The sequence below is a fragment of the Heptranchias perlo genome, chromosome 25 (assembly GCF_035084215.1).
Source record: "Heptranchias perlo isolate sHepPer1 chromosome 25, sHepPer1.hap1, whole genome shotgun sequence".
Classification (NCBI taxonomy): domain Eukaryota; kingdom Metazoa; phylum Chordata; class Chondrichthyes; order Hexanchiformes; family Hexanchidae; genus Heptranchias; species Heptranchias perlo.
This window is the reverse complement of record NC_090349.1, coordinates 2,087,793-2,115,110: the sequence shown is the minus strand read 5'-3', so window position 1 is coordinate 2,115,110 and position 27,318 is coordinate 2,087,793. Positions and strand designations below refer to the sequence as shown.

At 47.8% G+C, this 27,318-nt stretch overlaps 1 non-coding gene across 1 annotated transcript; it reads left to right on the top strand.

The window, feature by feature from the left end:
* Positions 1–11,784: 11,784 nt before the first annotated feature.
* On the top strand, positions 11,785–11,857 carry trnar-ccu (transfer RNA arginine (anticodon CCU)). Its single transcript has one exon. It is a non-coding gene; the product is annotated as a tRNA-Arg (tRNA).
* The last annotated feature ends 15,461 nt before the right edge of the window (positions 11,858–27,318 follow it).

The window sequence follows — 27,318 nt, the reverse complement described above, 5'->3', positions numbered from 1 at the left end:
TTTTGATAAGGGCCGATTCAGTACTACGGCAGTGATGGAAACCTGATTGGAGGAGTTCAAACATGGAGTTGCGGGAAAGATGGGCACGGATTTGGGAGGCGACAATACGTTCAAGGACTTTGGAGAGGAAAGGGAGGCTGGAGATGGGGTGGTAGTTTGCAAGGACAGAGGGGTCAAGGGTGGATTTTTTGAGGGGGGTGATGACAGCAGATTTGAAGTGGAGGGGGACAATACCTGAGGATAGGGAACCCTTAACAATATCAGCTGACATGGGGGCCAGGAAGGGAAGTTGGGTGGTCAGCAGTTTGGTGGGAATAGGGTTGAGGGAACAGGAGGGTGGTCTCATGGACAAGAAGAGCTCGTAAAGGGCATGAGGGGAGAGCGGAGAGAAACTAGAGAAAGATCCGAGTTCAGGGCTAGGGCAGGGAGGAACCTTGGAGGGGGGAAGTTTGGATTGGTGGGCTAGGGGAAGGGAGGGAAGCAGCAGAGGCAGCTGAATGGATAGTCTCAATCTTAGTGACAAAGTAGTCCATGAGATCCTCACACTTCTTGTTGGAGGTGAGGGTACAGAGGGAGGGTTAAAGAAGACCCTTTGTAGTGAAGAGAAGCTGTGGGGTTATCTCTGTATTCCAGAATGATCCTGGAATAGTGAGCAGTTTTGTCAGACGACAGCAGGACCCAATATGCCAGATCTGACAACGAATGGTTAAACCAGTTGTCCTCCATAAACGTTCAAGTCTGCTTCCCTTGGACTTAAGGGAGCGGAGATGAGGGCCATACCAGGGGGAACGACCAGGGTGAGAGAGTAATGTTTTTAATGGGGACAAGGGCATCTAAGGTGGAGGTGAGGGCGTGATTGACCAGATCAGTAACTCCAGAAATGTCTTGGTGAATGGAGGGCCAAAGGCCAGACAGTTGGGAATTTGAAAGTGCCGTTGTAATTGAAGACATTACCATTTGAAGCAAGTCGGGTCCCAGTTTCAACCACAGTGAACGTGTTCTCATTCCCTTCCCTCCGCAGACAGGTACAAATGGAGATGATTAATTTTGTTGGTTTGGACCATTTGTCATGATTCCTCGCATGTTGCAGTACTTCTCCACACACATCCCAACAGTGTAGCTACCAGGATTTGTTGACATGCAATCTTGCTGTGATCACAGTTACTGTGGCTGGAGGCATCAATGCATCTGCTTAAATCTTTCACAGAGGAAAAGAACAGGACACCTTCTCCTCTATTTTAGCCTGTGTCACTCGTTATACTAAAAGGAAATCATTGGTGAACTGTGAGGGGGGGTGAATTAGCAGACTGTCCTTTCACCTCTGGGATTCATGGCATAAGACCCCTTTCTCTCAGCTGGCAGTGACGGTCCATAGTGAAATTGGGTGAGCAGATATGAATAAGGTGTGAGTCCACTTGCTTATAATTGGCAGAAGGCACAAAGACGGCTAATACGGATCATGGTACACTGTTGCAATAGGGGAGGAGTATGGTGGCGTGCAGAGGGTTGAAGGCATCTTACTGGAGTTGTAGTACAGGAGTGTTATAAACGTGATAACCAGGGAAGCTCTATGTGGTATGGAAACACTTGATTTTGGTGTGATAAAATGGGCAGATGGCTGTATTTTATTCCTTATAATTCTTAAGTAGCTAGAGTTAAAATGGAAGCTGGCTTTCCTTATCCAGTTTCAAAATGGAGACTTGGGACCAGGCCAGTTAGCTTGAGTTGGAGATTAGTCAGGATACAGGAGCTTTCTTTGTTCTAGGTGCTAATTAAACTATATATGGTCAAAGCATTAGCAGGTATGTGCATAATATGCAATATACGAAACGATTGAGTTATTAATCAAGGATGGTTGACAGGTCTGACTTAAGACACGTTTGGAATGTTTATACATTGATAGAGCGCCTTCAATGTAGAAAAACATCAGACGGTGGCCCACAGAGTGTGAGGAAAGAAAAATGGATAAAAGAGATAAAGGAACGGAAGCTGAACTGTGGTCTGAGGGTCAGGAAGCTTGGTTGAGAAGATGGGTTTTCAGAAGGTTTTAAAGGAGCAGAGAGAAGTGAAAACAGGAGGAGTTTAGGTAAGGCAAACTCCAAAGGGATGAGACATGAATTGACCGCAGTAAACTAGTCTGAACTATTAATGGGTAAACCTCCAGACAAACAGCAGGAAGTATTCAAAGAAGTACTAGGTAAGATACAAAACCAGGACAGACCCCAAATGGCTAAAGCTCCACTTATGCAGTTAAGCAATTATGGCCAACAAACGAGGTAGGAGACAGTATGAAGATAAAAGAAAAGGCTTACACAAATGCAAGGAAAAGTGGAAATCCAGTAGACTGGGAGAGCTATAAAAAACAAAGAGATACAAAGAAAGAAATAAGGGCTGCAAATAGGGAATATGGAAAAAAAACTTTCAAGCGATATCAAAGCTAACAGTAAAAGTTTTCATAAATATAGGAAAATGAGAGTGGTAAAGGGGATTGTGGGCCCATTAAAGACAGGTGCAGGCAGGACTATAATGGATAATAAGGAAGTAGTAGCCTTGTTAAATGAATCCTTTGTATCTGTTTTCACAGTAGAGGAAGAGGATAAAATCGCAGCGATACGAGAGAAAACAAAAATAAATCAAGAGGAAGAATTTATTGGATTAAATATTTTTTTTAAATGGCAATGGAAAAAATAATGGAACTTAAGATTGACAAATCTCTAGGATGTGAGAATTTCCACCCTAGGTTATTAAAAGAAACAGGTGAGGACATTTCAGAGGTGTTGGTCATAATTTCCCAAAGCTCTCTAGATTTGGGAATTGTGCCTTTGGATTGGAAATTGTAAATGTCACTCCATTATTTAAAAATGGAGGGAGAAAGAAACCAGGAAATGATATACCCATTAGCCTAATGTCTGTTGTGGGGAAGTTACTGGAATCTATCATCAGGGACAGGGTGACTGAGCACTTGGACAAATATCAGCTGATCAAATGGAATCAGCATGGATTTGTGAAGGATAGATCATGTCTGACCATTCTAGTTGAATTACCTGAGGAGGACACTTACTTGGTGGACAGGGGAATGTCTATGGATGTTATCTATACCGACTTCCAGAAGGCATTTGATAAGGTTCCATACAAGAGATTATTAGTAAAAATCACGGAATTGGAGGTAACCTTGTGACATGGGTCGGTAATTGGTTGGGAGGTAGGAGACAGAGAGTAGGGATAAAGGGAATGTACTGCTTGGCATGATGTGACAAATGGTGTTCCCCAGAGGTCTATACTGAGGCCTCAGGTTTGCACCACGACTTGGATGAAGGAATAGAGAGTTGTATATGCAAGTTTGCAGTTGACACTAAGTTAGGAGGTGCAATAAGTGGAGATGGGAGCTGGAAGTTACAAAGGGATGTAGACAGATGAGTGAGTGGGCAAAACTGTGTCAGATGGAGTTCAATGTGTGGAATTACATAGAATTTACAGCACAGAAACAGGCCGTTTGACCCAACTGGTCTGTGCTGGTGTTTATGCTCCACACGAGCCTCCTCACACCTTACATCATCTCACCCTATCAGCATATCCTTCTATTCCTTTCTCCCTCATGTACTTATCTAGCTTCCTTTTAAATACATCTATGCTATTTGCCTCAACCACTCCATGTGGTAGCAAGTTCCACATTCTCACTACTCTCTGAGTAAAGAAGTTTCTCCTGAATTCCTTATTGGATTTATTAGTGACTATTTTATATTTATGACCCCTAGTTTTGGACTCCCCCACAAGTGGAAACATCTTATCCTATCGAACCCCGTCATAATTTTAGTGACCTCTATTAGGTCACCCCTCAGACTTCTCTCTTCTAGAGAAAGAGTCCCAGTCTGTTCAGTCTTTCCTGATAATTGTAACCTCTCAGTATTATCCTTGTAAATCTTTTTTGCACCTTCTCCAGTGCCTCTCATACATTTTGTAATATAAAGACCAGAACTGTGCGCAGCATTCTAAGTGTGGTCTAATCCAAGTTCGGAATAAATTTATCATAACTTCTCTGCTTTTCAATTCTGTTCCTCTAGAAATGAACCCCAGTGCTTGGTTTGCATTTTTATGGCCTTGTTAATCTTCTTATTTTCCAAGCAGTATGTGGCCTCCTTATCCCTCCTACCAAAATGCACCACCTCACTCATCTATATTGAAATTCATTTGCAAATCCACAAATTTTGAAATTGTACTTCCGATTCCCAAGTCCAAATCATTTGTGTAAAAGGTGAACAACAGTGGTCCCAGCACCAATCCCTGTGGAACACCACTTCCCACCTTTTGCCAGTCTGAGCCTTTAACACCTACTCTCAGTTTTCTCTTTTGTAGCCAGCTCATTATCCATTCTGCTACTTGTCCCCTGACTCTAGGGGTTGTCCAATAGGAAAGATTGAGTAGAATGGGCCTATACTCTCTGGAGTTTAGAAGAATGAGAGGTGATCTCATTGAAACATGCAAGATTTTAAGAGGGATTGATGGAGTAGATGCTAAGAGGACGTTTCCTCTGGCTGGAGAATCTAGAGCCAGGGGACATAGTCTCAGGATAAGGGGTCGGACATTTTGGACCGAGATGTGGTGGAATTTCTTCACTCAGATGGTCGTGACTATTTGGAATTCTCTACCCCAGAGGGCTGTGGATGCCCAGTCGTTGAGTATATTTAAGACTGAGATCGATAGATTTTTGGACTCTAGGGGAATCAAGGGATATGGGGCTCGGGTGGGAAAGTGGAGTTGAGGTCAAAGATCAGCCATGAGCTGACTGAATGGTGGACCAGGCTCGAGGGGCCGTATGGCCTACTCCTGCTCCTATTTCTTACGTTCTTATGACTCCACATGCTCTGACCTTAGTGTGAGGTCATCCACTTTGTATCTAAGAAAGACAAATTGGAATATTTTCTTAATGGTGAGAGATTAAGAGATGTGAAGGAGAAAAGGGATCAAGGTACACAAATCACTAAAAGCTAGTGGTCAGGTACAAAAAGTAATCAAAAAGGCTAATGGAATGTTGGCCTTTATCTCAAGGGGGCTGGAATACAAAGGGATGGAAGTTATGCTTCAATTGTACAGAGCTCAGGTCAGACCCCATCTGGATACTGCATTCAGTTTTGGCACTGCACCTCAGGAAGGATATATTGGCCTTGGAGGGGGTGCAGTGCAGATTCACCAGAATGATACCGGGGATAAAAGGGTTAAATTATGAGATGAAGTTGAATAACTTGGCTTGAATTCCCTTGAGTTTAGATGGTTGAGGGATGATTTAATTGAGTTGTTTAAAATGATAAAAGGATTCGACAGGGTAGATACAGAGAGACTATTTCCTCTGGTGGGAGAATCCATAATAAGGGGACAAAATCTTAAAATGAGAGCTAGGCTGTTCAGGAGGGAAATGAGGAAGCAATTCTTCACATAAAGTGTAGTGGAAATCTGGAACTCTCTAACCCATAAGGCTGTGGATGCCGAGGGTCAATTGTAGCATTCAAGACTGAGATTGTTAGATTTTTGTTAGCGAAGAGCATCAAGGGATATAGAGCAAAGGGGGGTACATGGACTCGAGGTACAGATCATCCATGATCTAATTGAATGGAGGAACAGGCTCGAGGGGCTGATTGGCCTACTCCTATGAGACCAGAGAGGGGGCCATTGGAATAAACAAGTCTAAAGATGAATAAAGCAGAGGTAAGGTTTTCAGCAGCAATGAGGGTGATGTGGTGACTGGGCAATAGGAGCTCTCGTGGATGGGCAATAGGAGCTCTCGTGGATGGGCAATAGGAGCTCTCGTGGATGGGCAATAGGAGCTCTCGTGGATGGGCAATAGGGGCTGTGGTGGATGGGCAATAGGAGCTGTGGTGGATGGGCAATAGGGGCTGTGGTGGATGGGCAGTAGGGGCTGTGGTGGATGGGCAATAGGAGCTCTCGTGGATGGGCAATAGGAGCTCTCGTGGATGGGCAATAGGAGCTCTCGTGGATGGGCAATAGGAGCTCTCGTGGATGGGCAATAGGGGCTGTGGTGGATGGGCAATAGGAGCTGTGGTGGATGGGCAATAGGGGCTGTGGTGGATGGGCAGTAGGGGCTGTGGTGGATGGGCAGTAGGGGCTGTGGTGGATGGGCAATAGGAGCTCTCGTGGATGGGCAGTAGGGGTTGTCTGAGTCTGGCTAAGGTGGTTTCAGTACAGTGAGCAGAGTGGGAACCGGAATGAAGGATTGGAACAGGGAGATTTGGGAGAGATGGGCTGGGAGTTGGAGGCGCCACGTTTGAGCAGCTGAGTGAGAAAGATTACAGATGTAGTAGGAGAGAATGGGATGGGCGAGAGTATGCTTTCTGAAGGAGGCCAGCGATAACAGCTTTTTATATATATTTTAATGAAAAGATAAGGGAGAGTTATTCTGATTGGACAGTTTTGGAGCACTAGGACTGTGAGAGAAAGCAGAGTCTGGAAGAGAACCAGAAATAATAAATGAAACGAGAATGCAGCTGTTGAGATTTCTGACTGGGAGATCTGGCTAAACTGCTCCAGATGTGACCTCTGGCCCTCTTTGATGACTGTTGTTGTCCTTTTACCTTTTCTGCTGAATTTGTTCTGCTCACTGAGTGAATTCAGAACAGCGAAAGGAATATTTTTCCAGCATCTGGATTGAGCCCAATTGGAGCACAGGATGAGGGCTGAGTACAACTCCCCCAACCCTGTCCCAACAATGGGCTTCAGTCCCAGAAATGCAGCCTCCACTTCACACAGAACATGTTCCCATTTCCATTAGTGCTGAATTTTGGGCAATTTTGGAATTAGGAATTGTACCGAGATTACCACAATCATTTCATATCATGCCTTTGCTGCTAGTCTAGGCAGATTTAAAACCAGGACTCAGAGTTGAGAGGTCAATGCACCCCTCCCTCTAGGTTAGTTTTACGGGCATTGGCTGGGACCTCATCTAACTGAAAAAATTCGCTAGTGACCAACAACAATAACTTACATAGAATTATATAGAATGTACAGCCATTCAGGCCATTCGGCCCAACTGGTCTGTGCTGGTGTTTATGCTCCACACGAGCCTCCTCCCACCCTTCTTCATCTCACCCTATCAGCATATCCTTCTAGCACTTATATAGCACCTTTAATGTAGAAAAATGTCTCAAGGTGCTTCACAGAGGCGTAATCAGTCAAAAATGGCCGCCAAGCCAAAGAAGAAGCTATTAGGAGGGGTGACCAAAAGCTAGGTGAAAGAGGTGGGTTGTAAGGAGGGTCTTAAAGGAGCACATTGAGGTGGAGAGATGGAGGTATTAGGGAGGGAATTCCAGAGGGTGGGGACTTGACAGCTGGAGATGCGGCTGCCAATATTCAGCTCCAAGTTCTGTGCTCATTGCTGACAAACCAACTGCACATTGAGTAATCTGGCACACATTTAAAAAGGACTCGGAGACAACTCAGGTTCAGAATTCACCAGCAACGCACAGCCACAATACTGCTGTTAATAAACCAGTGGGATCTAAAGTGCCAACCACCCCAAATAAAATAGTGGGATCCAAGGGAGAACCACCACAAAGTATTCAGTGAAATCCCTCTTCCATTAACCTTCCGGTAATTACTCGAGCTCTGTTTACTGTAGTGGATTCGGACAGGGTGGGTGGGACTTGAGCCTGTTTACAGAATATGGCTGCCTCTGCTTGATGCACCCGGTCCCCCAGAACCCCATTCCCCTTTGTTCCACTCTCCCAGTGCCCCATTGCCCTTGTGCCCCTGAGCCTCATTCCCCTTGTGCTCCATTCCCCTTTGCCCCATTCCTCCTGTGCCCCATTCCCTCATATCGCACTCCCCTTTGCCCCACTCCCCCAGTGCCCCATTTCCCCCTTTGCCCCACTCCCCCAGTGTCCCATTCCCCCAGTGCCCAATTCGCCCAGTGCCCCATTCCCCTCATCCCAATTCCCCTGTGCTCCTCTCCTTTTCCCCATTGCCCCTTTGACCCATTCCCCCAGTGCCCAATTCGCCCAGTGTCTCACTCCCCTCTTCCCTCTTCCCAACTTCCCTGTGCTCCTCTCCTTTTCCCCAATGCCCCTTTGCCCCATTCCCCCTGTGCCCCACTCCCCCTTTGCCACACTCCCCTATTGCCCCACTCCCCCTGTGCCCCACCCCTCCTTTGCCCCTGTGCCCCACTCTCCCTTGTCGCATTCCCCTAGTGCCTTATTCCTCTTTGCCCCACACCCCCAGTGCCCCATTCCCCCAGTGCCCAACTCCCTCAGTACCCCACTCCCCCTTTGCCCTGTGCCCCATTCCCCCAGTCCCCCACTCCTCCAGTGCCCCACTCCCCTTTGCTCCACTCCCCCAGTGCCCCATTCCCTCTGTGCCCCAGTGCCCCGTGCCCCATTCCCCCTGTGCCCCAGTGCCCCATTCCCCCTGTGCCCCACTCCCCCTGTGCCCCAGTGCCCCACTCCCCCTGTGCCCCAGTACCCCACTCCCCCTTTGCCCTGTGCCCCATTCCCCCAGTCCCCCACTCCTCCAGTGCCCCACTCCCCTTTGCTCCACTCCCCCAGTGCCCCATTCCCTCTGTGCTCCAGTGCCCCGTGCCCCATTCCCCCTGTGCCCCAGTGCCCCATTCCCCCTGTGCCCCACTCCCCCTGTGCCCCAGTGCCCCTTTGCCCCATTCCCCCTGTGCCCCACTCCCCCTTTGCCCCACTCCCCCATTGCCCCACTCCCCCGTGCCCCACCCCTCCTTTGCCCCTGTGCTCCACTCTCCCTTGTCGCATTCCCCTAGTGCCTTATTCCTCTTTGCCCCACACCCCCAGTGCCCCATTCCCCCAGTGCCCAACTCCCTCAGTACCCCACTCCCCCTTTGCCCTGTGCCCCATTCCCCCAGTCCCCCACTCCTCCAGTGCCCCACTCCCCTTTGCTCCACTCCCCCAGTGCCCCATTCCCTCTGTGCCCCAGTGCCCCGTGCCCCATTCCCCCTGTGCCCCAGTGCCCCATTCCCCCTGTGCCCCACTCCCCCTGTGCCCCAGTGCCCCACTCCCCCTGTGCCCCAGTGCCCCACTCCCCCTGTGCCCCAGTACCCCACTCCCCCTTTGCCCCGTGCCCCATTCCCCCAGTGCCCCAGTGCCCCATTCCCCCAGTGCCCCATTCCCCCTGTGCCCCAGTGCCCCATTCCCCCTGTGCCCCATTCCCCCTGTGCCCCTGTGCCCCATTCCCCCATTCCCCCAGTGCCCCATTCCCCCTGTGCCCCACTCCCCCTGTGCCCCTGTGCCCCACTCCCCCTGTACCCCTGTGCCCCACTCCCCCAGTGCCCCATTCCCCCTGTGCCCCACTCCCCCTGTGCCCCTGTGCCCCATTCCCCCTGTGCCCCATTCCCCCTGTGCCCCAGTGCCCCATTCCCCCTGTGCCCCACTCCCCCTGTGCCCCACTCCCCATGTGCCCCTGTGCCCCACTCCCCCTGTGCCCCTGTGCCCCACTCCTCCAGTGCCCCTGTGCCCCATTCCCCCTGTGCCCCACTCCCCCTGTGCCCCTGTGCCCCACTCCTCCAGTGCCCCTGTGCCCCACTCCCCCTGTGCCCCTGTGCCCCACTCCCCCTGTGCCCCACTCCCCCTGTGCCCCTGTGCCCCACTCCCCCTGTGCCCCTGTGCCCCACTCCCCCTGTGCCCCTGTGCCCCACTCCCCCTGTGCCCCTGTGCCCCACTCCCCCTGTGCCCCAGTGCCCCACTCCTCCAGTGCCCCACTCCCCCTGTGCCCCACTCCCCCTGTGCCCCACTCCCCCTGTGCCCCTGTGCCCCACTCCCCCTGTGCCCCATTCCCCCTGTGCCCCATTCCCCCTGTGCCCCTGTGCCCCACTCCCCCTGTGCCCCATTCCCCCTGTGCCCCACTCCCCCACTCCCCCTGTGCCCCACTCCCCCTGTGCCCCACTCCCCCTGTGCCCCACTCCCCCTGTGCCCCATTCCCCCTGTGCCCCATTCCCCCTGTGCCCCTGTGCCCCACTCCCCCTGTGCCCCTGTGCCCCATTCCCCCTGTGCCCCACTCCCCCTGTGCCCCTGTGCCCCACTCCCCCTGTGCCCCACTCCTCCAGTGCCCCTGTGCCCCATTCCCCCTGTGCCCCTGTACCCCACTCCCCCTGTGCCCCACTCCCCCTGTCCCCCTGTCCCCCTGTGCCCCAGTCCCCCACTCCCCCTGTACCCCACTCCCCCTGTGCCCCACTCCCCCTGTGCCCCACTCCCCCTGTGCCCCTGTACCCCACTCCCCCAGTGCCCCCCTCCCCCTGTGCCCCACTCCCCCTGTGCCCCATTCCCCCTGTACCCCACTCCCCCTGTGCCCCACTCCCCCTGTGCCCCACTCCCCCTGTGCCCGGTACTCCCCTTGGCTCCGGCCCGCGATCCTCGCCTCTTGGTCTCGGATCCCTGCCCTGTGCCCCATTCCCCCAGTCCCCCACTCCTCCAGTGCCCCACTCCCCTTTGCTCCACTCCCCCAGTGCCCCATTCCCTCTGTGCCCCAGTGCCCCGTGCCCCATTCCCCCTGTGCCCCAGTGCCCCATTCCCCCTGTGCCCCACTCCCCCTGTGCCCCAGTGCCCCACTCCCCCTGTGCCCCAGTGCCCCATTCCCCCTGTGCCCCAGTGCCCCATTCCCCCAGTGCCCCATTCCCCCTGTGCCCCAGTGCCCCATTCCCCCTGTGCCCCATTCACCCTGTGCCCCTGGTGCCCCAGTGCCCCATTCCCCCTGTGCCCCACTCCCCCTGTGCCCCTGTGCCCCATTCCCCCTGTGCCCCATTCCCCCTGTGCCCCAGTGCCCCATTCCCCCTGTGCCCCACTCCCCCTGTGCCCCTGTGCCCCACTCCCCCTGTGCCCCATTCCCCCTGTGCCCCACTCCCCCTGTGCCCCTGTGCCCCATTCCCCCTGTGCCCCTGTGCCCCATTCCCCCTGTGCCCCATTCCCCCTGTGCCCCTGTGCCCCATTCCCCCTGTGCCCCTGTGCCCCATTCCCCCTGTGCCCCATTCCCCCTGTGCCCCATTCCCCCTGTGCCCCACTCCCCCTGTGCCCCTGTGCCCCACTCCCCCTGTGCCCCTGTGCCCCACTCCCCCTGTGCCCCTGTGCCCCACTCCTCCAGTGCCCCTGTGCCCCATTCCCCCTGTGCCCCACTCCCCCTGTGCCCCTGTGCCCCACTCCCCCTGTGCCCCTGTGCCCCACTCCTCCAGTGCCCCTGTGCCCCACTCCCCCTGTGCCCCACTCCCCCTGTGCCCCACTCCCCCTGTGCCCCTGTGCCCCACTCCCCCTGTGCCCCACTCCCCCTGTGCCCCTGTGCCCCACTCCTCCAGTGCCCCTGTGCCCCACTCCCCCTGTGCCCCAGTGCCCCACTCCTCCAGTGCCCCACTCCCCCTGTGCCCCACTCCCCCTGTGCCCCTGTGCCCCACTCCCCCTGTGCCCCTGTGCCCCACTCCCCCTGTGCCCCATTCCCCCTGTGCCCCACTCCCCCTGTGCCCCACTCCCCCTGTGCCCCATTCCCCCTGTGCCCCACTCCCCCTGTGCCCCATTCCCCCTGTGCCCCTGTGCCCCACTCCCCCTGTGCCCCACTCCCCCTGTGCCCCATTCCCCCTGTGCCCCATTCCCCCTGTACCCCACTCCCCCTGTGCCCCACTCCCCTGTGCCCGGTACTCCCCTTGGCTCCGGCCCGCGATCCTCGCTTCTTGGTCTCGGATCCCTGACAGTTCCGCCTCTTACCACTCTGACAGTGACTGCGCCCTCTAGCGGCCTCAATGATTAATAGGCCGCCGGCAGGCTACAAAGCCGAGCAGCCCCAGTGGCCTAATGGATAAGGCACTGGCCTCCTAAGCCAGGGATTGTGGGTTCGAGTCCCATCTGGGGTGAGATTAGTTTTTCACTTTTAAAACTGCTGCTTATTTTATTTTCAATTTCACAGTCCCAATATTTACCGTTCTTCCACTGACAAAACCCACATTATTTAATAAAATACAATTTAATTAAATTACAAATACAGACCCTCACACTAAATATTTTAAAAGGAATTTCTCTGCAACCTTGTTAAAAGAAAAATTCAAGCAGCTGCTAAATTTTAGCCCAGACCTCTCTGGGTCTCTGCACTTGCTCCATGAGAAAAAATATTCAATTAAAAGACTCAATTCATTGTCATTGAATAGCCGGCAGAATCTGCACAGGGCCGATTAATGACAGGAAATGCTAAGGAGGCAATGTCTTCCTGTAAAAGTCTACAACAAACTCTTTATCGCCTGTTTGCAAACACCTCCGCCTCACTGTGTTGAAAGACTCATTGTGTGGTTTAACTCATTCTTTTGCAGCACCTCGGTCTACTTTCAGGCTTAGAGTCTACTGACTTTTAAAATTCCAAGCTTAGCTTTACCTCCAACAGCAGCAACTTGCATTTGTACGCCTTGAAACGGGGAAAAGTGCCCCAAGGCACTTCACAGGGATCGAATCCAAAAAAAAGGACACTGAGCCAAAGGAAGAGATATTGTAAAATGCAAAAGAGAAGACAAAGTAAATGAAGAAGGAGTGACCCCCCCCTCTCTTCACCCACCATTGGCAGCCATGCCTTCAGCCATCTAGGCCCCATGCTCTTGAATTCCATCCCCACCTCCCCCAATCCCCTCCAGGATGAGGGACTTCAGTTACGTGGAGAGACTGGAGCAGCTTGGGTTGTTCTCCTTAGAGCAGGGAAGGTTAAGATTTGATAGAGGTGTTCAAAATCATGAAAGGTTTTGATAGAGTAAATAAGGAAAAACTGTTTCCAGTGGCAGAATGGTCAGTAACCAGAGGACTCAGATTTAAGGTGATTGGCAAAAGAACCAGAGGCAATAATTCTTTTTGGATGGAATTAAGGAACAATAGAGGAGCTATTACACTACTGGGTGTATACTATAGGCCACCAAATAATGGGAAGGAGATAGAGGAGCAAATTTGTAGGCAAATTACAGAAAGATGCAAGGACTATAGAGTAGTAATAATGGGGAACTTCAATTATCCCAATATAGTCTGGGATAGTAACAGTGTAAAGGGCAAAGAGGGGGAGGAATTCATGAAATGTATACAAGAGAACTTTCTCGATCAGTGCATTTCCAGCCCAACGAGGAAGGAAGCAGTGCTGGATCTAGTTCTGGGGAATGAAGTAGGGCAAATGGAGCATGTTTCAGTGGAAGAGTGGGGAATAGTGATCATAATATCATTAGGTTTAGAGTAGCAATGGAAAAGGTCAAGGAACAATCAAATGTGAAAACGTTTAACTGGAAGAGGGCAAATTTCAGTGAGTTAAAAAGGGATCTTGCCCAGGTGGATTGGAATCAAAAATTGGTAGGCAAAACAATAATTGAACAATGGGAGGCCTTCAAGGAGGAGATGCTTCAGGTACAGAGTAGACACATTCCCACGAGGGGGAAAGAAAGGGCATCCAAAGCTAGAGCTCCCTGGATGACTAAAAAATATAGAGATTAAAATGAAACAGAAAAAGGAGGCTTATAATGAGTGTAAGGTTCATAATACAATAGCGAACCAGGCTGAATACAGAAAGTACAGAGGAGATCTAAAAAAAGAAATAAGAGGGGCAATGAGAGAGTATGAGAATAAATTAGCAGCTAACATAAAAGGGAACCCAGAAGTCTTTTATAAACATAGAAATAGTAAAAGGGTAGTCAAAGGAAGCGTGGGACTGATTAGGGACAAAAAGGAGATCTTCCTGTGGAGGCAGAGGGCATGACTGAGGTTTTTTTTATGTGGGATGTGGGCATCGCTGGCAAGGCCAGCATTTATTGCCCATCCCTAATTGGCCTTGAGAAGGTGGTGGTGAGCCGGCTTCTTGAACCGCTGCAGTCTGTGTGGTGAAGATTCTCCCACAGTGCTGTTAGGAAGGGAGTTCCAGGATTTTGACCCAGCGATGATGAAGGAACAGTGATATATTTCCAAGTCGAGATGGTACTCAATGAATACTTCACATCGATCTTCACCAGAGAAGAGGATGCTGCCAATGGGACATTAAAGGAGGAGGCAGTAGCGATATTGGACAGGACAATAATAGATATAGAGGAGGTACCTAAAAGATTGGCATTACTCAAAGTAGAAAATTCACCCGGTCCAGATGGGATACATCCTAGGTTACTGAGGGAAATAAGGGTAGAAATTTTGGAGGCTCTGGCCACAATCTTTCAATCCTCCTTAGAGATGGGGATGGTGCCAGAATACCAGAGGATTGCAAATGTAACACCCCGTTCAAAAAAGGGGAGAGGGATAAACCTGACAATTACAGACCAGTCAGCCGAAAGTCAGTGGTGGGGAAAGTTTTAGAGACAATAATCTGGGACAAAATTAATTGGCACTTGGAAAAGTATGGACTAATAAGTGAAAGTCAGCACGGATTTGTTAAAGGAAAATCGTGTTTGATTAACTTGATTGAGATCTTTGATGAAGTAACGGAGAGGGTTGATGAGGGTAATGTGGTTGACGTTGTGTATGGACTTTCCAGACATTTGATAAAGTATCACATGATACACTTGTTAGCAAAATTAAAGCCCATGGGATTAAAGGGACAGTGGCAAAGTGGATACAAAATTGGCTAAGGGACAGAAAGCAGGGACTAGTGGTGAACGGTTGTTTTTTAGCCTGGAGGGAAGTATACAGTGGTGTTCCCCAGGGGTCAGTATTAGGACCACTGCTCTTTTTGATATATATTAATGGCCTGGACTTGGGTATAGAGGGTATAGTTTCAACATTTACAGATGACAGGAAACTCGGAAATGTAGTAACCAATGTGGAGGATAGTAACAGACTTCAGGAGGACATAGACAGACTGATGAAATGGGCAGAAACAGGACAGGTGTGAAGTAATATATTTTAGTAGGAAGAATGAGGAGAGGCAATATAAACTAAATGGTACAATTTTAAAGGGGGTGCAGGAACAGAGAGACCTGGGGGTGCACATATTTGAAGGTGGCAGGACAAGTTGAGAAGGCTGTTAAAAAAGCATATGGGATCCTCGGCTTTATTAATAGAGGCATAGAGTACAAAAGCAAGGAAGTTATGCTGAACCTTTATAAAACACTGGTTAGGCCTCAGCTGGAGTATTGTGTTCAATTCTGGACACCACACTTCAGGAAGGTGTCAAGACCTTAGAGAGGGTGCAGAGGAGATTTACTAGAATGGTACCAGGGATGAGGGACTTCAGTTATGTGGAGAGACTGGAGAAGCTGGGATTTTTCTCCTTAGAACAGAGAAGGTTAAGGGGAGATTTGATCGAGGTGTTCAAAATCATGAACAGTTTTGACAGAGTAAATAAGGAGAAACTGTTTCTAGTGGCAGAAAGGTCAGTAACCAGAGGACACAGATTTAAGATGATTGACAAAAGAGCCAGTGACGACATAAGGAAATATTTTTTTAAACAGCGAGTTGTTCTGATCTGGAATGCACTGCCCAAATGGGTGGTGAAAGCAGATTCAATAGTAACTTTCAAAAGAGAATTGGATAAATACTTGAAGGAAAAGAATGTACAGGGCTATGGGGAAAGAGCAGGGGAGTGGGACTAATTGGACAGCTCTTTCAAGGAGCAGTAACAGACACGATGGGCCGAATGGCCTCCTTCTGTGCTGTACCATATTATGATTAGGAGGGGTGGTTCAAGAGATTGGGTTTTAAGGAGGGTCTTAAAGGTGGTGAGGGAGGTGGCGAGGCTGAGGGGTTTAGGGAGAGAATTCAAGAGCGTGGGGCCTGGATGTCTTAAGGCATTGGTCAATAGTGGGGCTATTTTTTGCACTTTTCAACCTTGGTGATATCATGCATAATGATCCTTGGCCCTTTTACCTGGGTTTCTCATTTAAGAAACACACAATTATGTAGTTCTCGTTGAAATGCATCATCAGGGTCGATTTTAACTCCCCCCCCGCAGAAGGGTTTCCGCCAGTTAAAATGGTACATGGGGATTACCCACTCCTTTCCCACCTTGATTTGGCTGACTGCTATTTTAAATGGCAGGCGGCAAGGACACACAACCTAATCCAGCGGGGTGCTCTTTAAATATGAAGACCCGCCTCCGATGACATAATTGGGGCTTGATCTGCTATATTAACCTGAGGTTTGAGCTGGGGTGTTGGCTTCCCCACCAGGCCAAACCTGCCGGGAACAGGATCCAGGGCTAGGACAAGCCCAGTAAGGGAAGCTTTTACATTTTGTTTTAGGTTTCCTTGTGGGCCGGGAGGAGCAGGAGTACCCCTGGAACCTTGGGCTTCCTCTGGCCCAAGTGTCTCCCCCTCCCCTGACCAGGAATCCCCTCTCTGACACTCATCTTGTGCAGCCGCTTCCTGACGACATTTCAACCCCTTTGGTAGAGAAGTCAGTAGGTGGCACGTTAATGAGTCCCGGCTGGTAAAATCTGCCGAGCCTGCCTGCTGCCACTCCCATACGGGCACACGGTTCACTTTGCTACTTGACTGCCAGGAGTTAAAATCAAGCCCATTGTTTCCTTGGTGGATCACTTCATTGTGACACAAAAATGGTATGTGGCTGTTCCAGTTAATGAATCTCCCTCTCAAGACCTCAGCCCCAGTTTGAGCCACACCTACGCTCCAGGATTCCTCTTTGGGCCTCCTGTGCTTTTAACGACATGGCATGTCACACAATGTGCCTTTGCCTGCAATCAGCCATCATGTGTTTAGAATCACTGTGAGTGTATCAGAGCTCCATTCTAGGTCACACCAACATTTCGGTATTATATCTTTTCATTGTGAATTTAAATGAAAGTCTGTTAACTGCTCCTGAAGAGGGTTTCTGTTGTCTATGGCTTGGGAGCCGACTTAAAACAAATGCACAATCACAGTCTAGGGTTGTATACCTGCCTGCGGGAGGGTTTGGGCCTGGACAGTCTTTTGAGAAGAGCTTTATGCATATTAATTGCACCAGGGAGTCTTGCCTGGCTTAGAAATGCTGAATGCAACTAGGAAAGTAAATATCCAACCCCTCCGCCAGTGCACTGTAGCTGCAGTATGTACAATGTACGGGAAGCACTGCAGCAACTCACCAAGGTTACTTTAACAGCATCTCACTCCCCTGCGACCTCTACCGCTAAAAAGAATATGAGCAGCAATGTCATGGGAACACCTTCAAGTTCCCGTCCAAGTCATACGTCATCCCGACTTTGACATATATTGCTGTTCCTTCATTGTCTCTGGGTCAATATCCTGGAATTCCCTACCCAACACAAGGACTGCATGTGTTCAAGGAGAAGGCCCACCTTCTCAGGACAACCAGGAATGGACAATAAATGTGGACTTGCCAGGGTCACCCACATCACAAGAACAAATATATAAAAAAAGTAATTATCTGTTATCCATCAGAGGATATCTGAAAGGTAAGGTAGGTAATGTCTCCAGATTAAAACCCGCAACATGAAAGGTTTCTTTGGGCATGGGCTTAGCATAGCTACTCATCTTTAGTGTGCTTGTTTCAGGCATTCATTTCCATGTCATGTCGGCAGGATGTAAGTGTGTGAAGGGAGTCGCCTAGATCACAATCATCTGACTTACTCTAAGGTTTTTAAAAAAAGATTTCAGAACAGTGCTATTTTTTGTGTCTATTTTTGAGTGCGTAAGTTAAGCTTTGTATTGCTGTTTGTTCTACTGCATCCCTTTACTTGTGTCATCATATTTCCTGTAATAAATAACCCTTGCAGTCTTAGCCTGAATAATATGGTTTGACAATGTGGTGATTTTCTGCAGGAGAGCATGGTAGGCGACCTGTGTAAACTCCATTGCATAGCCCAGCAGCAGAAGGGTAATTGTTAGTCCTGTGATGTGCTACTCCAATTCATTGTGTGCTTTAAATCATAAGTCTTGGATCATAAGGGGCAGCATGCAGAAGCTGCAGTTCACTGTGCATATAAAGTGGGTGAGAGCCTGAATTGCAATGATCATCCTGATACATAATGATGAAAATGGTTCTCAGCAATTCCATGTTGATAGTCCCATTCCTGAAAAGGTGAGGCACACCTTAATAAGAGAATTGTTAGGGTACAGAGTTTCTCTGCAGGAAGGAACGAATGGAGGGGAACTGGCAGACCAGGCTCCCTACACTGCTCTCCCAGCATTGGTGGAGCGCTGGGAACCAGTCGAGTGGCACGTTTGGGAATATCAAAAAAAAGGAAAGATTCACAACAGAGGTGGAATAATTGAGCCGATTAGCTGTGTGGCCTTGGCTGGGCCCATCCATTGCATTGCTGCTGTATCCAGTAAGAATCTGGCATGTAACAGCAAGGGATCGTGACATCACCGTTAGGGGGTTGAACGTGACTTCTGCCAACTCCATATATGGACTGACGAGGTCATGTAGCCAAATGATAATTAATTATGTGCCATCATAAAGTACCTGTGCTGATTGGCTGGGGTTGCTGTGGTCACCGATGATGTCATGACCAATATGTGTGATGAATAAACGTCCTGTGGTGGAGTGGGAGCAGGGCCCTTGGACAGACTTCCCTCCACACTGAGGCAATGAACAGCAGTAGAAATATCCAGGAGACCTCTTCAAAGGGAAGGAAACTTGAGGGAAAATTCAAAGTGCTTCATCAATAATCCAATGGAAAGATTGCATTAAAATATTCTTTGAAGTTTTGTTTATATACAATCCAAATTCATCCCCGCAGCTGCTCCAGGGAGGTTATGTTGAAACAAGCTTTCTGTGACTTTCAATTGCAGTGGGACTTCTGGGTTGGTCTGGGAGCTGACCCTGATCCGTGGCCCCTTCCCAGCCCCCATCAGTGTGTTCTCCTGAAAGTGGGGACTCAGTGATTTTACCGGAGGGGCTCAGAGCGAAGAAGACCCCCATAGCGGGCTCCACTCAGCCAGGCCATTGGACATTTTATTAAAAAGTCACAAAAGCTTCATTCACAACTATAGACCATGAACAAAAACGTCTCCCCGAGATATTCTTTCCCCTCTCAGGTCAATACTGCTCCTCTTTTTATCTCCCATATTGATTTACATAATGCATAGGGAGCATGCTATCAAAATCTGATGATGACAAAAGAGTTAGGGGTTTGGCAAATAGACAAAAGAACTGGGGGTTCAAATGCATCATTCTCACAAAGTGCGAGTACAGGTAGATAAAGTCATTAAAAAGGACATTTTGGGATTTATAAATAGGGGCATGGAGTACAGGAGTAAAGAGGTAATGATAAATTTATACAAAGCATTGCTCAAGCCACAGAGCACTGTGTGCAGTTTTGGGCACTCAATTATAGAAAGGACATTAAATCCATAGAGAGCACAACCAGGATGATACCAGGGATGGAAACCTAAACGGCAAGAAAAAGGAATTTTATCAAGAACATAAGAAATAGGAGCAGGAGTAGGCCATCCTGCCCCTCGAGCCTGCTCCGCCATTCAACAAGATCATGGCTGATCTTCTACCTCAACGCCATTTTCCTGCACCATCCTCATATCCCTTGATGCCTTTAATATCTAGAAATCTATTGATCTCTGTTTTGAATGTACTCAATGACTGAACCTCCGCAGCCCTCTGGGGTAGAGAATTCTAAAGACTCACCACCCTCTGAGTGAAGAAATGTCTCCTCATCTCAGTCCTAAATGGCCTACCCCTTATTCTGAGACTGTGATCCCTGGTTCTAGATTCTCCAGCCAGGGGAAACATCCTCCCTGCATTTACCCTGTCGAGCCCTGTAAGAATTTTGTATGTTTCAATGAGATCACCTCTCATTCTTCTAAACTCTAGAGAATACAGGCCTGGTCTGCTCGATCTCTCCTCATACAACAATCCCACCATTCCAGGAATCAGTCTGGTGAACCTTCGTTGTACTCTCTCTATGGCAAATATATCCTTTCTTAGGTAAAGAGACCAAAATTGTACACAGTACTCTAGCTGCGGTCTCACCAAGGCCCTGTATAATTGCAGTAAGACACCTTTACTCCTGTACTCAAATCCTCTTGTAATAAAGGCCAACATGCCATTTGTCTTCCTAATTGCTTGCTGCACCTGCATGTTAGCTTTCAGTGACTCGTGTACAAGGACACCCAGGTCCCTTTGAACACCAACATTTCCCAATCTCTCGCCATTTAAAAAATACTCTGCATTTCTGTTTTTCTTACCAAAGTGGATAACTTCACATTTTTCCACTTTATATTCCATCTGCCATGTTCTTGCCCACTCACTTAGCCTGTCTATATCCCCTTCAAGCCTCTTTGCATCCTCCTCACAACTCACATTCCCACCGAGTTTTGTGCCATCAGCAAACTTGGAAATATTACATTTGATCCCTGCATCCAAATCATTGATATATATTGTGAATAGCTGGGGCCCAAGCAACGATCCCTGCGGTACCCCATTAGTCACTGCCTGTCACCCCGAAAAAGACCTGTTTATTCCTACTCTCTGTTTTCTATCTGCTAACCAATTCTCAATCCATGCCAGTATATTACCCCAATTCCATGTGCTCTAACTTTGTTCACCAACGTCCTGTATCGGACCTTATCAAAAGCCTTCTGAAAATCCAAATACACCACATCCACTGGTTCCCCCTTATTTATTCTACTAGTTACATCCTCAAAGAACTCCAATAGTCAAACATGATTTCCCTTTCATAAATCCATGTTGACTCTGCCAAATCCTATTATTATTTTCTAAGTGTCCTGTTATCACATCCTTTATAATAGGTTCTAGCATTTTCCCAACTACTGATGTCAGGCTAACTGATCTGTAGTTCCCTGTTTTCTCTCTCCCTCCTTTTTTAAATAGTGGGGTTACATTTGCTACCCTCCAATCTGCAGGAACCGTTCCAGAATCTATAGAATTTTGGAAGATGACAACCAATGCATCCACTATCTCTATAGCCACCTCTTTCAAAACCCTGGGATGTAGATCATCAGGTCCCTGGGATTTATAGACGTTCAGTCCCATTAATTTCCATAGTACTATTTTTTTATTAATACTAATTTCTTTCAGTTCCTCATTCTCACCAGACCCTTGGTTCTCTAGTATTTCTGAGAGGTTTTTTTTGTGCATTCTTCCATGAAGCTTCAGCGTCGCTGGGTCAAAATCCTGGAACTCCCTTCCTAACAGCACTGTGGGAGAACCGTCACCACACGGACTGCAGCGGTTCAAGAAGGCAGCTCACCACCACCTTCTCAAGGGCAATTAGGGATGGGCAATAAATGCTGGCCTCGCCAGCGACGCCCACATCCCATGAACAAATAAAAAAAAAGACAGACACAAAGTATTTGTTTAATTTCTCTGCCATTTCTTTATTCCCCATTATAAATTCTCCAGTTTCTGTCTGTAAGGGACCCACATTTGCCTTCGCCAGTCTTTTTACATACCTATAGAAGCTTTTACAGTCCGTTTTTATGTTTCTCGCTTGTTTACTCTCATATTCTATTTTCCCTTTCTTCATCAATTTCTTGGTCCTCCTTTGCCGAATTCTAAAATGTTCCCAATCCTCAGGCTTACTGCTTTTTCTGGCAACTTTGTATGCCTCTTCCTTTGATTTAATACTATCTTTAATTTCTCTTGTTAGCCATGGTTGGACCACTTTTCCTGTTGGGTTTTTGTGCCTTAAAGAAATATATATTTGTTGCAAATTATGTATTAATTCTTTAAATGCTAGCCATTGCCTGTCTACCGTCATACCTTTTAATGTAGTTCCCCAATCAACCACAGCCAACTTGTGCCTCATTCCTTCGTAGTTTCCTTTGTTTAGATTTAAGACCCTAGTTTCGGATTAAACTTCTATCATATTATGATCACTCTTCCCTAAGGGCTCCTTTACAACAAGATTATTAATTAACCCTTTCTCATTGCACAATACTAGATCTAAAATAGCCTGTTCCCTAACATATTCCTTAACATACTGATCTAGAAAACCACCTCGTATACATTCCTGAAATTCGTCCTCCACAGTATTAGTGCTAATTTGGTTTGCCCAATCTATATGTAGATTAAAGTCCCACATGATTACTGTGTTATCCTTGTTACATGCACTTCTAATTTCCTGCTTTATACCATGCCCTACATTACCACAACTGTTTGGTGGCCTATAAACAACTCCCACCAATGTTTTCTGTCCCTTGCTGTTTCATAGCTCCATCCAAACTGATTCTACATCTTGATCTTCTGAGCCAAGACCCTTTCTCACTATTGTACTGATGATATCCTTTATTAACAGCACTACCCCACCTCCTTTTCCTTTTTGCCTGTCCTTCCTAAATGTCGAATATCCTTGAATATTCAGTTCCCGGCCTTGGTCACCCTGCAGCCATAATGTCTCCGTAATGGCAATTAGATCATACCCATTTACTTCTATTTGTGCTGTCAATTCATCTACCTTGTTGTGAATGCTGTGTGCATTCAGATAAAGTGCCTTTAATTTTGCCTTTTTAACATTTTTTCCTATTTTGACCTTATTTGCTGCTGGCCTTTGTTTCTGCTGTCTTCCAATTTTTTTTTTTTAAAATTCGTTCACGGGATGTGGGCGTCGCTGGCAAGGCCGGCATTTATTGCCCATCCCTAATTGCCCTTGAGAAGGTGGTGGTGAGCCGCCTTCTTGAACCGCCTCTCCCTTTTGAATCTCCTCTCAGGTTCCCATCCCCCTGCCAAGTTAGTTTAAACCCTCCCCAACATCACTAGCAAACCTCCCCGCAAGGATATTGGTCCCCGTCCCACCTCCCCCAGAACCGGTCCCAATGCCCCAGGAATCTAAAGCCCTCCCTCCTGCACCATCTCTCCAGCCACACATCCTCTATCCTCCTATTTCTATACTCACTAGCGCGTGGACAATCAGCTACATCAGTTCTCACGGTGCCTGTGTGACCCGAGCTCACCCTATGTGCTGCATCCTATCCAAACCGTACCAGTCCAAAACATCCAACAGCAATAGACAAAAAGGCGCTGGCTTGCACCAGAGCAGAGATTTAAAAAAACCTCCACAATGAAAACTGCAGGAGCATCATCTCCAGGGCCCCTCTCAGACAGGTTGAAGGAGAGGCTCAGAGTGAGACCTGGGCACAGAGCCCCTCTCAGACAGGGGGAGAGCAGAAATGTGAAGGACACTGTGAGCATGTGTTAGTGTGTGTCTGTGTTTGTAAGTCTGTGTATGTATGTGTTTGTGTTGTGCGTGTCTGTATGTGTCTATATAATTGTCTGTTTGTGTGTGCGTGCGTGTATTTGGGTTGCCATATGACCATAAGAGATAGGAGCAGGAGTAGGCCATTCAGCCCCTCGAGCCTGCTCCGCCATTCAATGAGATCATGGCTGATCTGATTTTTATCTCAACTCCACTTTCCCGCCTTTTCCCCATATCCTTTGACTCTCTTGCTGATCAAAAATTTGTCTAACTCACCCTTGAATGTATTCAATGACTCAGCCTCCACAGCTTTTTGGAGTAAAGAATTCCAAAGATTCACGACCCTCTGGGAGAAGAAATTCCTCCTCATTTCCGTCTTAAACGGGCGACCCCTTATTCTGAGACTATGCCCCCTAGTTTTGGATTCCCCCATGAGGGGTAACATCCTCTCAGCACCTACCCTATCGAGTCCCCTCAGAATCTTGTATGTTTCAATAAGATCTCCTCTCATTCTTCTAAACTCCAATGAGTATAGACCCAACCTGTTCAATCTTTCCTCACAAGACAACCCTTCCATACCCGGAATCAACCTAGTGAACCTTCTCTGAACTGCCTCCAATGCAAGTATGTCCTTTCTTAAATAAGGGCACCAGAACTGTATGCAGTACTCCAGGTGTGGTCTCACCAGCACCCTGTACAGTTGTAGCATGACTTCCCTGCTTTTATACTCCATCCCCCTGGAAATAAAGACCAATATTCCGTTTGCCTTCCGGATTACCTGCTGCACCTGTATGTTGACTTTTTGTGTTTCATGTACAAGGACACCCAGATCCCTCTGTACCGCAGCATTTTGTGGTATTTCTCCATTCAAATAATATTTTGCTTTTTTATTTTTCCTCCCAAAGTGGATGACTTCACATTTTCCCACATTATATTCCATTTGCCAAATTTTTGCCCATTCACTTAACCTGTCAATATCCCTTTGCAGACACTTTGTGTCCTCATCGCAACTTGCTTTTCCACCTATCTTTGCATCATCAGCAAATTTGGCCACAAGACACTCTGTTCCTTCATCCAAGTCATTGATATATATTGTAAATAGTTGAGGTCCCAGCACTGAGCCCTGCGGCACCCCACTAGTTACAGATTGCCATTTTGAAAATGACCTTTTTATCCCGACTCTTTGTTTTCTGTAGTTAACCAATCCTCTATCCATGCCCCAATATTACCCCCAACACCATGAGCTCTTATCTTGTGCAGTAATCTTTTATGTGGCACCTTATCGAATGCCTTTTGGAAATCCAAATATACTGCATCCATTGGTTCCCCTTTATCCACCCTGCCCGTTACTTCCTCAAAGAACTCTAATAAATTTGTCAGACACGATTTCCCTTTCATAAAACCATGTTGACTCTCCTTGATTGTATTATGAGTCTCCAAATGTCCTGCTACTACTTCCTTAATAATGGATTCTAGCATTTTCCCAATGACAGATGTTAGGCTAACTGGTCTATCGTTACCTGCTTTCTGTCTCACTCCCTTCTTGAAAAGGGGTGTTTCGTTTGTGGTTTTCCAATCCGCTGGGACCTTTCCAGAATCTAGTGAATTCTGGAAGATTATAACCAATAAATCCACTATCTCTGTAGCCACTTCCTTTAAAACCCTCGGATGCAAGCCATCAGGTCCAGGGGACTTGTCAGCCTTTAGACCCATTAGTTTACCAAGTACTTTTTCTCTAGTGATAGTGATTGTTTTTAGTTCCTCCCTCCCCTTTGCCCCTTGATTTTCTACTATTATTGGTATATTATTAGTGCCTTCTACTGTGAAGACAGATACAAAATATCTGTTCAATTCCTCTGCCATTTCCTTGTTTTCCATTATTATTTCCCCAGTCTCATCCTCCAAGGGACCAATGTTTACTTTAGCTACCCTCTTCCTTTTTATATACTTGTCGAAGCTTTTACTGTCAGTTTTTATATTTCTTGCTAGTTTACTCTCATAATTTATTTTCTCCCTCTTTATTCTTCTTTTAGTCATCCTTTGCTGGTTTTTAAAGTTTTCCCAATCTTCGGGCTTACCAGTAATCTTTGCCATGTTGTATGCTTTTTCTTTTAAGCTGATACCATCCTTGACTTCCTTAGTTAGCCATGGTTGGTTCACCCTTTTTGTGGAGTCTTTCCTCCTCACAGGGATATATTTTTGTTGCGAGTCAGAAAATATCTTTTTAAATGTTTGCCACCATCAGACCATCTAATCTGTTTACCCAGTCCACTTTAGCCAATTCCACCCTCATTCCTTTATAATTGCCCTTATTTAAGTTTAATACAGTAGTTTCAGACCCAAGATCCTCACTCTCAAACTGGATGTGAAATTCTATCATGTTCTGATCACTGCTTCCCAAGGGATCCTTTACTTTGAGATCATTAATTAATCCTGTTTTGTTACTCATTACCAGATCCAAAAATGGCCTGTTCCCTGGTTGGTTCCCCGACGTATTGGTCTAAGAAACATATAGAAACTGAACAAAATTCAGACACAAGTGACAAGAGTGAATCTGTGACACAAAACCCTGCCCCTATAGGAACAGGCGTACAAGCTGAGTGAAATATACTGGGGTTTGTCTCAGTGTATGAAACACTGCAGCAGCTGGAAATGGAGACCCAGGCTGACCCAGGAACCTGCGGTTTCAGAGCACCTGCCAGCAGTCTAAAGGTTATTAATAGTTTGGGACAGTTTTAAGAGTGGAATGTTAGGGTCTGCGTTTAATCAAGATTTCCTGAAGATAATGTCAGCTCTTCAGTCAGTGACTCACCAGGCCTTCAGCAGTCTGAGCATGAAGACCGGCACAGATATTCTTTAAACAAATTAAACTGCTGTATTGTCACTGAGTCTCTCCATCCAGACAGTTTTCCAGAACCTTCCAATCTAATAACCAGCTGTTTCCAGAGTTTGCTGTCTCACAAACCTCGGTTCTAATGAAGCTGCCTTGCTGTCTCTCTCCCTTCACTTTACACTGCAATTATCTTAATCATCTGCTGATGTTTTTCATTCTTATGCACTCTATCAATGCCAGCAGTGTACATAAATTCATATCAAATGCATTCATACATACCTCTCACTCTAAGACTGTGCTCTGGTGTGAGCCGGGTGCTGGTGTGAGCCGGGTGCTGGTGTGAGCCACGTGCTCTGGTGTGAGCCGGGTGCTGGTGTGAGCCGGGTGCTGGTGTGAGCCACGTGCTCTGGTGTGAGCCACGTGCTCTGGTGTGAGCCGGGTGCTGGTGTGAGCCACGTGCTCTGGTGTGAGCCGGGTGCTCTGGTGTGAGCCACGTGCTCTGGTGTGAGCCATCTCTCCATATGGAAAGGTGGCAATACTGACAGTTGAGCCAATCTGTGCAGCTCGTGCCCTTTTACACAACCTCTTCTTGTAACATCCCAAAGTACTTCACACACAAGGGGCCTGTTTGTTTACCAACCTTGTGCTCGGAGAACATTTATTCCTGAGGCACAAAGCACAGGGCAAAGGGGCCTTCTGGCGGTGTTACACTGAGATTTCTTCAAGACCTCCAGAAACTGGGCGGGAGCAGAATGGTAGTGAGGCAGAGTGAAGTCATGGTCTCTCCTGACTCATTCACGTCTGTTTACCCTGGGCAAACCCCCATTTTTGGGGGGACACCCAATAGAAGCCCAGGAGTAGAAAAGGAGATTTGGGGGCTTGAGGCCCTCAGGCTGCTGTTTCTGGACAGCAGTCACCAGGCCCCATAGCTGGCAGCCATTACCACTGCAGCAGGCCACTCGTACTTGCTGAGGCGGCTTTGTTCTCATCGATTTCAATGGCAATCTGGCAGCTGATCAGCATCGCCAGTTTTACACCCGGGCAGCAGGTTGAAAAGCTACCCCAGTGAGTCATATTCTTCACCAGCCAAATCAATATAAAAATAATAAAGACCCCACCCACTTTCTCTCTATACGTTGGCCCTGAAATTCCATTGGGGCTTCTCCCAGTCGCCTGCCATAATTTCGGTTGGAGTACGGCGGAACCCCCAGAGAAATAGTTTAAACCACAGCCACTTACACCATTTCTCTGCAGGTTACACAGATCTCCTGCCAAAGTTACGGCACAACCAGGAAAACCCTCATGGAATTTTAGGGCTTTAGTCCTAGAAATCCAATCACCTTATACTCACACACTCACCACAGTTACAACTCTCACTTACTCATGACTCACTCAGATGCGGATTATCA